Source organism: Chelonia mydas, chromosome 11, assembly GCF_015237465.2.
Source record: "Chelonia mydas isolate rCheMyd1 chromosome 11, rCheMyd1.pri.v2, whole genome shotgun sequence".
Classification (NCBI taxonomy): domain Eukaryota; kingdom Metazoa; phylum Chordata; order Testudines; family Cheloniidae; genus Chelonia; species Chelonia mydas.
In genome coordinates, this window is record NC_051251.2 from 23,685,448 (window position 1) to 23,697,309 (window position 11,862).

The following is an 11,862-nucleotide window of genomic DNA, read 5'->3' on the forward strand; positions in this document are numbered from 1 at the left end:
CGAGTAAAGATCTGACAACTTTCCATAAATGGACATTACTAGCCTACCCGACCAGGTACCAATTCAAACCACCAAGTCAAGTCTCTACCAGGTCGGGTATATAAGCGAAATTAAGAGCAAAGTCTTTAAAATGTTGGTAACACTAGTATAAACGACCTAATAAAATAGCTAATGAAACAGTTGTCTGTGTATATCTTATGCAAGGCTCTCATATAAATATTAAAGAGCAGGTTTCTTAAGAGCTGCCAGTTATATTTTTAAATTGAATTGTTTTAAATTAATATATGATGAACTGATAACAATGAGCTCTGTAATTATGCCTGCGAGAGCAAAAGCTCTATTGTCCTTTCCTGGGATGAACTGGGTTAGTTGTGCTAAAACTTTTGGCATAACTATTGATTCCATGTCAAAAATATTTAGCTGGAGGATGTATGATCCATCTATCTCTAGATATAACTATAGATAGATAGAAACAGAGATACACCGATACGGACGAGAGTGATAATATCTTAATGAAATATGTGGCATAGTGCAAATATCCTGAAATCAGATTCAAAGTATTATTAATTTGAATTAGATCCTCTCAGATCCACAAGACACTGACTATAAATCAAGGGCACTCTGCTAATTCCTTAAAGAGTCAAACTGAATTTAGATGCATATGTTAAAAAAAAAAAAAGTGAATGCCAATTACTGAGTCGTCCAATTTCCAGTCACTCATGTCCTATATGGAAACAAGTTCTTAAAATAAATTAATCCCATTACAAACGCCTTACATATTATTCCTAAAGTTCCAGATTATAAAATGAGAGGGTGGGTGGATGGATTAAAAGAAGCTCTACTTTAACCTGCAATAATGCTGCGATCGATGTTTTATCATATTATATCTATCTACACACACACACACACACACACACACACACACGGTCGATGTTTTATCATATTATATCGATCTCCACACACACACACACACACACACACACACACACTCTCACACACACAGAGGCAAAACAGACCGTGTGGCTACATTCATGGGCTTTAGGGAACACTTTTGTATTGTCGAATAATCTCTGGTCATAATTTTGTAGACTCTCCTCCACCGCCCAATCTGACAGTTTCTGTAACTCTTAAAGCACCCCCAGCACATAAGGATCACAGAGATAAAATGCTCTGATCTTCTCAGGATTGGCATAACATTCAAGTCTTTATTAGACATTCTTTTACACTTATCATATAGGGGCTGCTATTTTTTTTTTTATTTTGGCCACAAGACATAAACATGTAACAATCAGTTAAATCCTTTTGAGAAGGAATTTAGCCTTAATCCAGGAGATGATTTCCTGCCCTGGACTGAACTAATATTGGGCGTGCAGCTTCTTTAAGATATGGAAATAATGACAGTGGCTATTGATATTGCCTTTATTGGGGGTGGTGCTGGCAATGCATCTCTCACATTCTTTCATAAATGTAGAAAGCAGATTGCAATTAATCAGCCCCCTCGACACAGCCTCAGATGAAGAATCTCTGTCTTTATTTTAAACTTTGCAATTATGATGTCTTCCCTACCAGTTAAACAACAAACCCCAATCCATTTTTGCACAGCACAGCTCAGATTTTTGCACAAGGCACCCGGTGGGGTGGGTCAGACCCAGTTTTAAGGCCAGCTCACTGGGTGGAGTTCCCTCCTCCCCCAACTTTTCCTGTGTGAAAAGTGAAAGAGAGGAAACTTCGGGGCACATAAAACGATCCTGTCCTGTATTGATACAAACTGTGCCTGACTGATGCCACAAATGCAACCAGCGCTGGCGGGGCTGCTGCCTTCCCTTCAATGATTTTCCCTTTGTCAATTGCATCCATCACACATGAGGGGCCATGTGAGCTAAAGACCCCTCTCTACCCCCCTCCTCCCCTTCCATCCCTGCACCAGCTCCTTTTCGCCCAGCGCCTGCTTTAAAACCACGTGAGCTCGTCCCCCCGTTTCCGGTTTGTGGGGGGCTGGCTGCTAAAAAGGGGGCTATTGGCCGCTTGCGTGCTGGTGGCGCAAGGCTCAGCTGAGGTGTTGCTAGGGCCTCATTATCATGAGAAAGGGGCTGCGAGGGGAGATAGCCCACAGGAGCTGACAGTCTACAGCAGTGTAAAGGGACACAGGGAAATGGGAGGGCTTGACAAACTCTTAAACAGGGTGTGGGGGGGGGGAGGGGGGACTGGGTCTCACCCCCAGTAATGTGGTTCGTTTTAATGTGGTTAAGTATCAAGTGGGTTAGCTAGGCCCTGGAGGACCTTGGCCTTACTCTGAAATCTGCCCTCAATAATGTCTCAATGTGAAAGTAGTGCGACAGGATGGCAGGGAAATCTCTCTCTTGTTCTGCAGCAACCAAAGGACAAGTAATGTGGAGAATAACTCGGTTGTGTTGCACGCCACCACCCAACCCAGAAAGGGTGGATTTGGGGGGAGAGAGCCCTGGAGCGGCTGGATTTCATTTGTGCTACTAGCAGTGATTTTCCTTTTCATCTCATGAAGTTAGTTTTCATCCCAAGTAGCAGAGGTGGGATCTCTGCATTTGCTGCACATGGGTCCCTGTCGCTTGGCTTGTTGTGCAAATTTTGTATTACAGTTTGAAAAATAAGGGTGGGGGTTGGGGGGGGGGGGATGAGAAGGCTAATTTGCACACAAAAGTGCCTGAAGTTAAACGCCTAAATCCATAGATATGTAGCCAAGTCTACAGCTAGGCTGGGGAAAATAGGCTGTGTTGAAAAATGTGTTTAGAGAACATGCCTTTAACTACCACAGTTAAACCGCTAGCACGGACAGGGTTTAGCACCGGTAAAACTTGTTAGCTGTCCCCAAGGCTTCCCTCTGCAATCTGTCAAGACCAGGGCCATCTCACACGTTTTTAAAAGCTTGTCTATACGTATGTTTAAGCAGCCTGGATCTGTTTGTCTCGTCTAGGCAGAGCTTGGATATTCCCTTCAGCCACTGCAGTGCCACAGATTATGAATATTATGAGAAGTGTAGGCAACGTGCAGATTTAGTAGCTAAAGCTGTCCTGGTGGGAGAACATCAGCTTTGCTCCATTCCGCCTCCAGCCCCTCTTGAGGTTTCATATTGCGGAGCTCTGGAGGACAGAAGCAGAGATGGGAAGGAGCTGGGGAGCAGCTGCTGGAAGCTGTATGCTCCTCTTGGGTTCAGGTTTATTTTGAAGCACAAATTCCTACTGGTCAGGCCTCTTATATGAGGGAGGGGGCCATTTTGTGCAGTCACCTGGCGGTTGGGGGGTGGAATGCAGTGGAATGCCTTCTCTGGGAAAGGGGAAGCCAGGGAGCTGTGCCAGAGCCCCTCGGCCTCCATGTGGCTGTTCCTGCTTCATGCAGGTGTCCTGAGATTTGTGTAGATTCCAGGTTTAGGGAGGAAAGACCAGTTTCTATTTTGGTAGTAGGGGAGTAAAAGATGACCTTGCACCTACTGAGGGGATATTTGGGTAGAAACCCATTGAATCAACATTCAAAAAGTTTCCAAGTCCCTATGCAGAAAAACCCAAGGCAAGGGAAAGGATTGTTTGGCTTTATTTAATTTAGCTCTCTGTGGGCATTACTAAGGTATCCAGTCTCCTGTGAGTCCCTCCATGTAAAAGATAAATCTAACTGTCTCATGTATTTGTTAATTTATGTATAAATAAATTTATAAGACAGCCTAGCCTTGTTTACTCATGTAATATATTTCTCTCTCAACTGCAGCTGAACAAATGGTGTTCAACATGGCCCATCTTGCAGGATACAGACTGCTCCTTGTGCTAAATAAACAAGAGACAGTGACTTTGGAATACCTTTTGATAATAGCTGGAGAATGCAATTTTTGGAAGGTTTGTGAGGCTGGTTACTTAGGGCTTGTTGTCTGGCATAGTGAGCTGTGCTTGTTCTTTCCACTCTTGTGGGATTGATGCTGAACTTTGGGCACATTTCCTGGCTGAGTTAGTGGTTATTAAAATTCACTGCTCACTTTTGTTTAGTTTCTTGTTTACTTTGCTGAATTTTTAAAAACTTGTTAGAATGCAATTGAACACACAGATTCAAGAGTATTTTGGCCTGAAAAATAAAGATGCATTAGAAAGATGCCTATTATGCTTCAGAATTATTAATTGACATTTTTATGATGAATAATTAATCATTTGAATAATTTTTGTATCTCTGATCTGAACACATATTTGCATATCTAATGTCTGATTTTTAAATGTGGTTTCTTTAGTTGCATTCTCCCAGGACAAAGACACAAAGTAAGTAACATCCTAATGTAAAACTTTTTTTCTTTGCAGTTGTGAAAGTCCATTTTTTGAAATGGAAGTGTCTATCTCACTAAGAAGCTGTCAACAATTCGCATATGTCTTACATATACTTACAGAAAAACATATGATCATTTGATATGAACACACTTAGGCCATACTTTCTTAAACGCAGGATAAGGTTCTCAATAATGTACACATTACTTAAAATTGCCTAGTGTTAATACATTATTGGTCTGAGGAAATTGTAAAGAAATCTGCCAGGCAGTACAGCATTGATTGTTCTCTTTTAGCTTGTTTATATGATTCTTAGTAACAAGGGCCAAGGTTGTTTTAATTTCGGGAGTTTAAAATATCAAGAGTATTTGGTGTTATTTTTTCTATGGAGTACATATAATATCCTTAATTTCTTACTATATTTGTACAGGCATAAATCAGAATCTTCAAGAAACACCCCAACCTAGTGACATAAACAATGGTGTAAGCTGCATATCAGTCGTAAATTGGTGAGAAAACAGGTGCAAGTGATGATTTTGTGTAATTTGCACTGATCAGTCATTCAGTTGGGAAGTAAAATGCATGCAGCTTTTCCTGGGAAGGAACAGAAAGGAGGAAAGTGGAGCAGGACAAACAATTTCCTGGAGGATGCAAAAGAGAGTAAGAGCACCAGGATGTTCCCATTCTCCCTTACACCATCACTTATTAATTATCACAATATCACTGCTGAATATGATCCAAGGATTTCCATGGGAATAGCTTCCATTTACACTGGGTCTGAATTTCTCATTGCTTAATGCGTTCAAGAAGGAAGAATACATTTTGAGACTTTTAATTTATGGGACATTTAACCGTACTGCTTAGATACAGGCAGCTCAGAGAGATGAACATTTAAAGTATGGCCTGTTAGATTTCTTGTAATTCTTAGAAACCAAGCTGATAGATGCCTTAGAAATACCTAAAATAGATAAAGTACTATTTATATTTTGTAGATTAAAGAATTTGCATTGAAATGAAAGTATTGGAATGTGATACATGATAGTGTTTATAGTTGCTTAGGGTCATCTATATAAAGGAGATGTTACATCTGGAGTGTGAAATTAAAAAACAACCCTTTTACTATATTTAATTTTTTCTTGTTGTGTAGTAAAATGTACAACCGTCTAAGTAATAATTTTTATAGTGAAAATATATTATGTAGACTATGGTAATCTTTGTAGTAATATCTGACAGACAGATACTGTATAAAGAAACTGAAATGTAGTTCTCAGAACAGGCTGAAGTTATATTGAATGGGATGTTTAGCAGTTGCATATGCTCAGAGATAATTTTTTTTTTTTTTTTGGCTGTGGGGGTATTGAATTTGTAAGAGCAGAGTGGTAAACTTGAGCAAGACTTACAGTATTAAGAGGCAAGATTTGAGTTCTGTGCTTAGGACTTCCATTTGCTTTGAATTCCGGAGTCACAGCTATTTGCAGTAAGATCATTCCTAAAGATTCAGACTTTCCTTTTTAGTATCTCAGAGCTAGAATGAGGTTTAAATAGTCACACTGGAGCTGAGGAAAGAGCTGATTTTAACAATGAAAAGCAAAACTCAAATCTAGAGAGAGCCAAATTTTCATGATCTCATTTTAGAAAGTAAGGACTTAGGCCCCTGTTCTGGGAGTGGCTGATAAGTGACCTCCACTCCTACAGTGTGAACTCTTCAGGGGTGGGACAACATTCTACCCAGCCTGCTTACAATTCAGAGCCTACCCTTCTTGGCCAAATGCTCTTTGTTTTGCCCTCCTCCATATGCTCAGCAAACGAACACTCCCCACTCTCTCCAAACACCACCACCACCACCACTGCTTTTTGCTGTCTGGAGAAGCAGGAGCAGAGGCATTAAGAAGGAACTGTGGTGGCAGGCAGGGAACACAGGCAGGGCTGTGTGCTTTCTGTGTCAAGCTGGTCTGATACTCTGTGCCAGCATTCTTGGATTCTGCAGCACTTTGGTGGGGCAGCTTCATTTACACTAGAAGATGGAGGTTTTTGCTGAATTAAATATAAACCCAATATAGCCCCCATGCTATTTTTTTAAACTAAGTTCAATTTATATTATGTTGTTCCCAGTAAGACACAGACCTTTTTATTGACAACATACAACTACATTGTGGTCAGGAGGGAAGTTGGGAGTTTGACAGTTGGATACGGGGGAGCTGGGCCTTTTGGCATGAAGGAAGCTGGCACAGGCAGTTTAGGACTATGAGATAATCACATAAGCTGGCTAATTCTAAAAAAAATCATCAGTAAAATTAACATTGTTGACTTTTAGATCACCATTATTAGATTTTAGAATCAACACCCCATTGAGATGAATAGTACACATCACACCTCCTTGTTCTGTTATTTTTTGCTTTCTGCAGTCTCAGGAGGACTTAGTTAATATTTTAAAGATTTTATTTACAATCATATGGGCTAGAAAGACCATTTAAAATGAATTCTGGGACTCTGGAGCAGAGCAAGAGCAAATTCCATGTCTACGCAATTGCAGAAAATCTGAGGCTTGACTAAACCATGCTTCTGTGGCTGTGGGGCTTAAGAAGCTCTAGAGACCTCTGTTTCCTGCTCTGAGCGTACTTCCTCTGCTGAACCACAGGAGGCCATGTGTTTTGGGGACTCTTGCTCTTGCCCCACCAGGAGTCCCCCAGTGGCAGTAGGTGGTATTGCACCCTTCGTCAGAGCAGTTATAGTATTACATAATGCCAGGTCTGGGGATTCATACCTTTCCCATCAGTGGAAAGCTGAAATTTTGACCAAAATGAACAATTGAAACATGACATTTTTCATACCGGTCAAAAAGCCATTCTTCTAAAAAAATGTGATTAAAAGTTTCGACCAACTCTCCTCTAACCTCATTATGACAAAGACAAGGAGAAGTTTAGGAAGATCCACATCCCAAAGAAAACATTGTACCCTTCTCACTAAGTAAAACAGTGCTCCTAGCTACAACTGCTACTTGAGCAGTAAGAAGCAGGTGATGGTCTAAGATGACCTCTAAATGGCAGATGTACCTTACCAATGGTGGACACATTCTCTTGATCAGAGTGCTAATCTAGTTCTCACCTGTTTTTCCCTTTGCTTCCCCTATTCTATCAACCATCATCTCAAGAGCTGTCTCTGGACTGAGTCTCAGTCAGATGGCCCTTATCCTAGCCCAGATCTCATTCAGACACTGGGTCATTACAAATGTCAAAAAACAGGAAAGATTTTTCCCTGGAAATTTCCACTAATTTCTCCCTCTGCGGCCCCCTCCCCCCACATACACACATTAAAAAAAGGTTTCTTAGGAAATTTTATGACCAGCTCTCTGAGTCATTTGTTCTACTCCCCCAGTCAGGTCAGTTAAGAACTAAAGTTATTGATGTGGGTACAACCCTGATTTTAACGAAGTAATATTGCATCACTTAAAAACTGCTATATGCAGCCTCGACACTATTTTCAAACATTAGCACCTTTTTTACCTTTATCGACTATCCCGCTTCAAATCATTGACAAGAATGTCAAAACTGCTTTGTCAGAACAACTGCTCTTCTTTTCTTGCACTCTTACAAGCACCCTTCAACTAGAAACCCTCTACAATGAGAATTTTTATCATTGTAAAAAACAAAAATAATTCCATTGATGTCTCATTTGTTGTATTCCTCATTCCGTGTTCTGACCAGGTGGGAAATGTGAGTGAGAACATGGTAAAAGAACATGTAATGTGTGCTGCACCCCCAGGAGGCTCAGCACAAGGGGAAAGGAGCATAGGTAGCTTTACCTTCCTATTACCAGGCTGGTCGGGGCCAAAATAGCCCCCAGTATAATTTGGGCAGCTCAGGGAGCTGATTTATGGCAATTCTGGCTGAGCTGTCTATGAGCAGCTCCAGAACCCGGAACTACCTAGTATTTCAATAGCACTCTGCACTATGATCCCACCTCAAACATGTCCCCTGCAATCTCAAGACCCATCTCTGGCACATTCCCAATGCTTGGGGATTGTGTCAGGCCATTTATGGCTGACCTACACAGTGTCTGCACCAGGGGAATTCGCTCCTGATTGGCTAAAGAATTTTTACATCCTATGTTTGCTGTTGGGGAGGAAGAGTGCCATTGTTTGTTTCTTTTAATTGCCTTTTCATTGTACAACAGAGTGAGTGTATTAGATGTTCCCTGGAGCCACTGGAGCTGGGGAACCAGACTGCCACTTTTCCCTGAACATGCTCAGATATTATGGGACAAGGAAGTGAGGAGACTGCAGGCTACTGTACCCTCATCTCCTCAGAGATTACAATAGTCTGGGAAGACTGAGCGTGTGCGATGGGGCCTCTATGGTTCTAGCTGCTTATATGAATTTCCAAACTTTTGGGAGCTGGAGAACTGGGAGGTTCATATTAAAATGCCTTGTCCACCCCCACTTTCTGTAGGCCTGGCATCTTCTCAGAATTAACTCATTTTGTTTAAATGTTGGCAATTATGCCACAGAATTGGTCCATCCAGGTGAGCTATCAAGCATGTTTGTCGTGTGGCCTAGGGAAACTTCGTTGTCAGGTTCAAATACTGCAAACCTGAAGCATTCAAAAATTGTGAGATTGGTTTAAAAATCACCAAACGAAATAATTGGGTTCTTATTATTTGTTTTTCAGTGTTTGAGTCTTTGGGATGCACTTAGATCATGTTTTCTAGCTTTTCCCCCCAAAACTCTGAGGACTAGAAACATGCTATTTAAAAAAAATGAAAGATGAGAGTCTCATGTAATCCCATGACTCCAGGATCTGGGGCTTTAAGGAGAACATCAAGGATCACAAGAGGTAATAGCTGCACTCCTGATGCCATTTTTGGAAGGTCACCAGTGGACAATGAGAGGTTGATCACTGCTGCGATTTATGGGATAGCACTTAGGAGATAAAATACAAGATCAGAGATAATATGCTTGAGGAATGAGGTGTTGTCATCCTCTGAAAGGATGGTATCTCAGAGAGTGTCAAAGAGATTGGTGGGAATGTGCTTAGAGTTGGGGAGGAGGGTGTGGCAAGTGAGGTGGTACAGGTGAGAGAGGTGTGTTGGTGAAGACAGTATCTGTTTGGACTCAGGGATCCCTTGCACTTGGAGGTGAAGAGGGAGGTATGTAAAGTAGATATTGAAAACACCACAAATGTATTCTAATTGTCAAATGTTTCTATAAAATCGGTTGTTACTGAATCACCATTGAAGTTACTGAGCATTTAAATAGGCAGAGAGTGAGAAAAGCTAAGTCTAATTATATGTTTCATGCTATTTACAGTGGTTTCCAGGGGATTTTCTTTATTAAAAGTGCAATGCATCAAAAAGAATAAATCATACAATTTTGTTATTTACACATCAGTTTCTTCTCTCTACAGCCGACTGACTTATTCTTCATTTTACTTCCTCTTTCCCACCCACCCAGAACTTTGATACTTCTGATAATTATATTCAACTATCTATAGAGTATTTTATTCTCCTTAGCTGATAAACAACTAGATCAGAAGAAAAACATAACACCGACAGAAAAAAATGTCAACCCCCCCACCCAATATATTGGGAGCTGCTTAACATAGTTGTTTAATAAGAGTAGAAAGAATACTTTAATTCTTTTCCACTCCTCTTTTAAATGTTCAGATTAGTAATAAAAAATATGACAGCATATATTTTCTTCATTTTTTTTTTGCCTGCTGAAAGTATAATGTAAGCAGATGGAGTTCTGACACTGCTTAGAACAGAGTCTACATACACTGTATGAATTCTACAATTCCCCACTTCTTGAGGCTTAGCTATATTTGTAATTTACACAGTAATGCACAAAAAACCTTCTGCCTAAACATTCTCCCCAAGCTTCACTGTGCCTAAGGTTTCCTCTGCAGGACATCTCTGTTCCCGTTCTCTCTGCCAAAAAGGGACTCCAACCTCTTTTATATTCTGTTTGGAGCCAGTAGAATCCATCTGCAGTACCCGCTGCACCTTCATGCAGATTTCAAGCACACAACAGGGTGATTCATAAGAGGAGTCTACATCCCACTGCAGGACCTAGACTCATCTGTTTGTATGTACCTCTGGCTCAGCCCTATCTCTTCATGTTGTGCTCTTTAAAAATGGTCAACAGCTTGTTTATCTTAAAAATATAAAATCTTCTTTCTGATTTGTTTTTATCCTCTTCACATTCTTGGGTGCATTTAGAATCAATTTGCCCCTTCCTCACTCCAGATTATTTAGCACTTGATTTTCACATTTACAGTGCTCTGTGTCAATGCAAAATAACCAAACAGATAACTAATATTTACTCCATTATGCCACAACAAGAGTTGGAACCTAGCGCTATCTATATTACTCATATGAGCAAGTGCTGCTGGATGAGGCCCATTATTTATTAATTTTGACTTCAAGGCCATGCTTCAATTTGGAGGTTGAGGAAGAAGGAACAACTTGGGCCAAATTCATCCTTGCCTAACTGTTGCAGTCAATGGAATTAGACAACAGATAAATTGGAACCCACTATTTTCTGTGACAATTAAAATATTACATGTGAGAGGTGTAGGAAGAAAAAGGAATGAGAATGAGAGGATTTCTCCCAGTAATGGTTAGGTATGATCTTCCTGATCAATACAGGCACAGTGTGGACATGTGCTCAGCAAGCTTTACCAGTGTCTTTAGCTTTGACTTGCAACAACCCTGCCATTCCAGCATGGGCCTCTTTCCTGAGCAGACGCTGTCAGTCGTGCCAAATTGTATGATTGCTTTGTGATATGGATAAATGTGTACTAGGGACTACATTAAGGACACTAAACTCAATTTCCTTAAGAGTTGAGCCAGCTTTTAATATCGCAGCTGTCCAGAGGTGAGAGGTTAATGAGGACATAAGGAATTCCTGGATGGGAAAGGGACACTTGGCCCAACAAGCCTGTCCCCCTTCAAGTTTATTACAACACACCTCCCCGGATTGTCAATATATCCTCCAACCCTGTCTGCCTATGTAAACATGTCTAGCTGTCTCTTAAATTCATTAAATACTTTGTTTCACTCAGTGGTTTTATTTGACATAATGCCTACTATGCTGTGAATCAGATAGCTCTGCATGAATTTGCTGTTTATTCTTAGATTCCTCATTTTTAATTTTTATAGCCTGATTTTTTAAAACTAATCGGTGTTAGTATTTTTGTCTACAGTGTACCTGATGCTGTGGCTTCAGCCTTCATCCTAATTATGACATGTTAATATCAAATAGATTAAGCTCAACCTTCACTTATATCAAATAGCTGTAAAATTTGGAAACATGGTGATTGGCTGAGATCTTGCCTCTCCCTGGGGCAAGAAAATTCTTCCCATGAAAATGTAATCAACATTTAAGAGTACTGGAGGAGTTCTGTCATATTACTTGTGCAGTGACAACACCCATTCTTTTGATTTGCATGGGGCTCCTCTGAAATGTTCATATGACACTGTATTTATACTGCAGTGATATCGACTAAAAATGGTGATGTTTGGCAGAGGAAACAACATATTTTGAAGGTGAAATAAAACATTTAGAATCCAGATTGCCATATTGTAAAGG

At 40.5% G+C, this 11,862-nt stretch overlaps 1 long non-coding RNA gene across 1 annotated transcript; it reads left to right on the forward strand.

Annotated features, from left to right (window-relative positions):
• Positions 1-1,735: 1,735 nt before the first annotated feature.
• Positions 1,736-7,223, forward strand: LOC122462348. The gene is made up of 4 exons (XR_006284839.1): positions 1,736-1,960; positions 3,736-3,860; positions 4,244-4,271; positions 4,705-7,223. It is a non-coding gene; the product is annotated as an uncharacterized LOC122462348 (long non-coding RNA).
• The last annotated feature ends 4,639 nt before the right edge of the window (positions 7,224-11,862 follow it).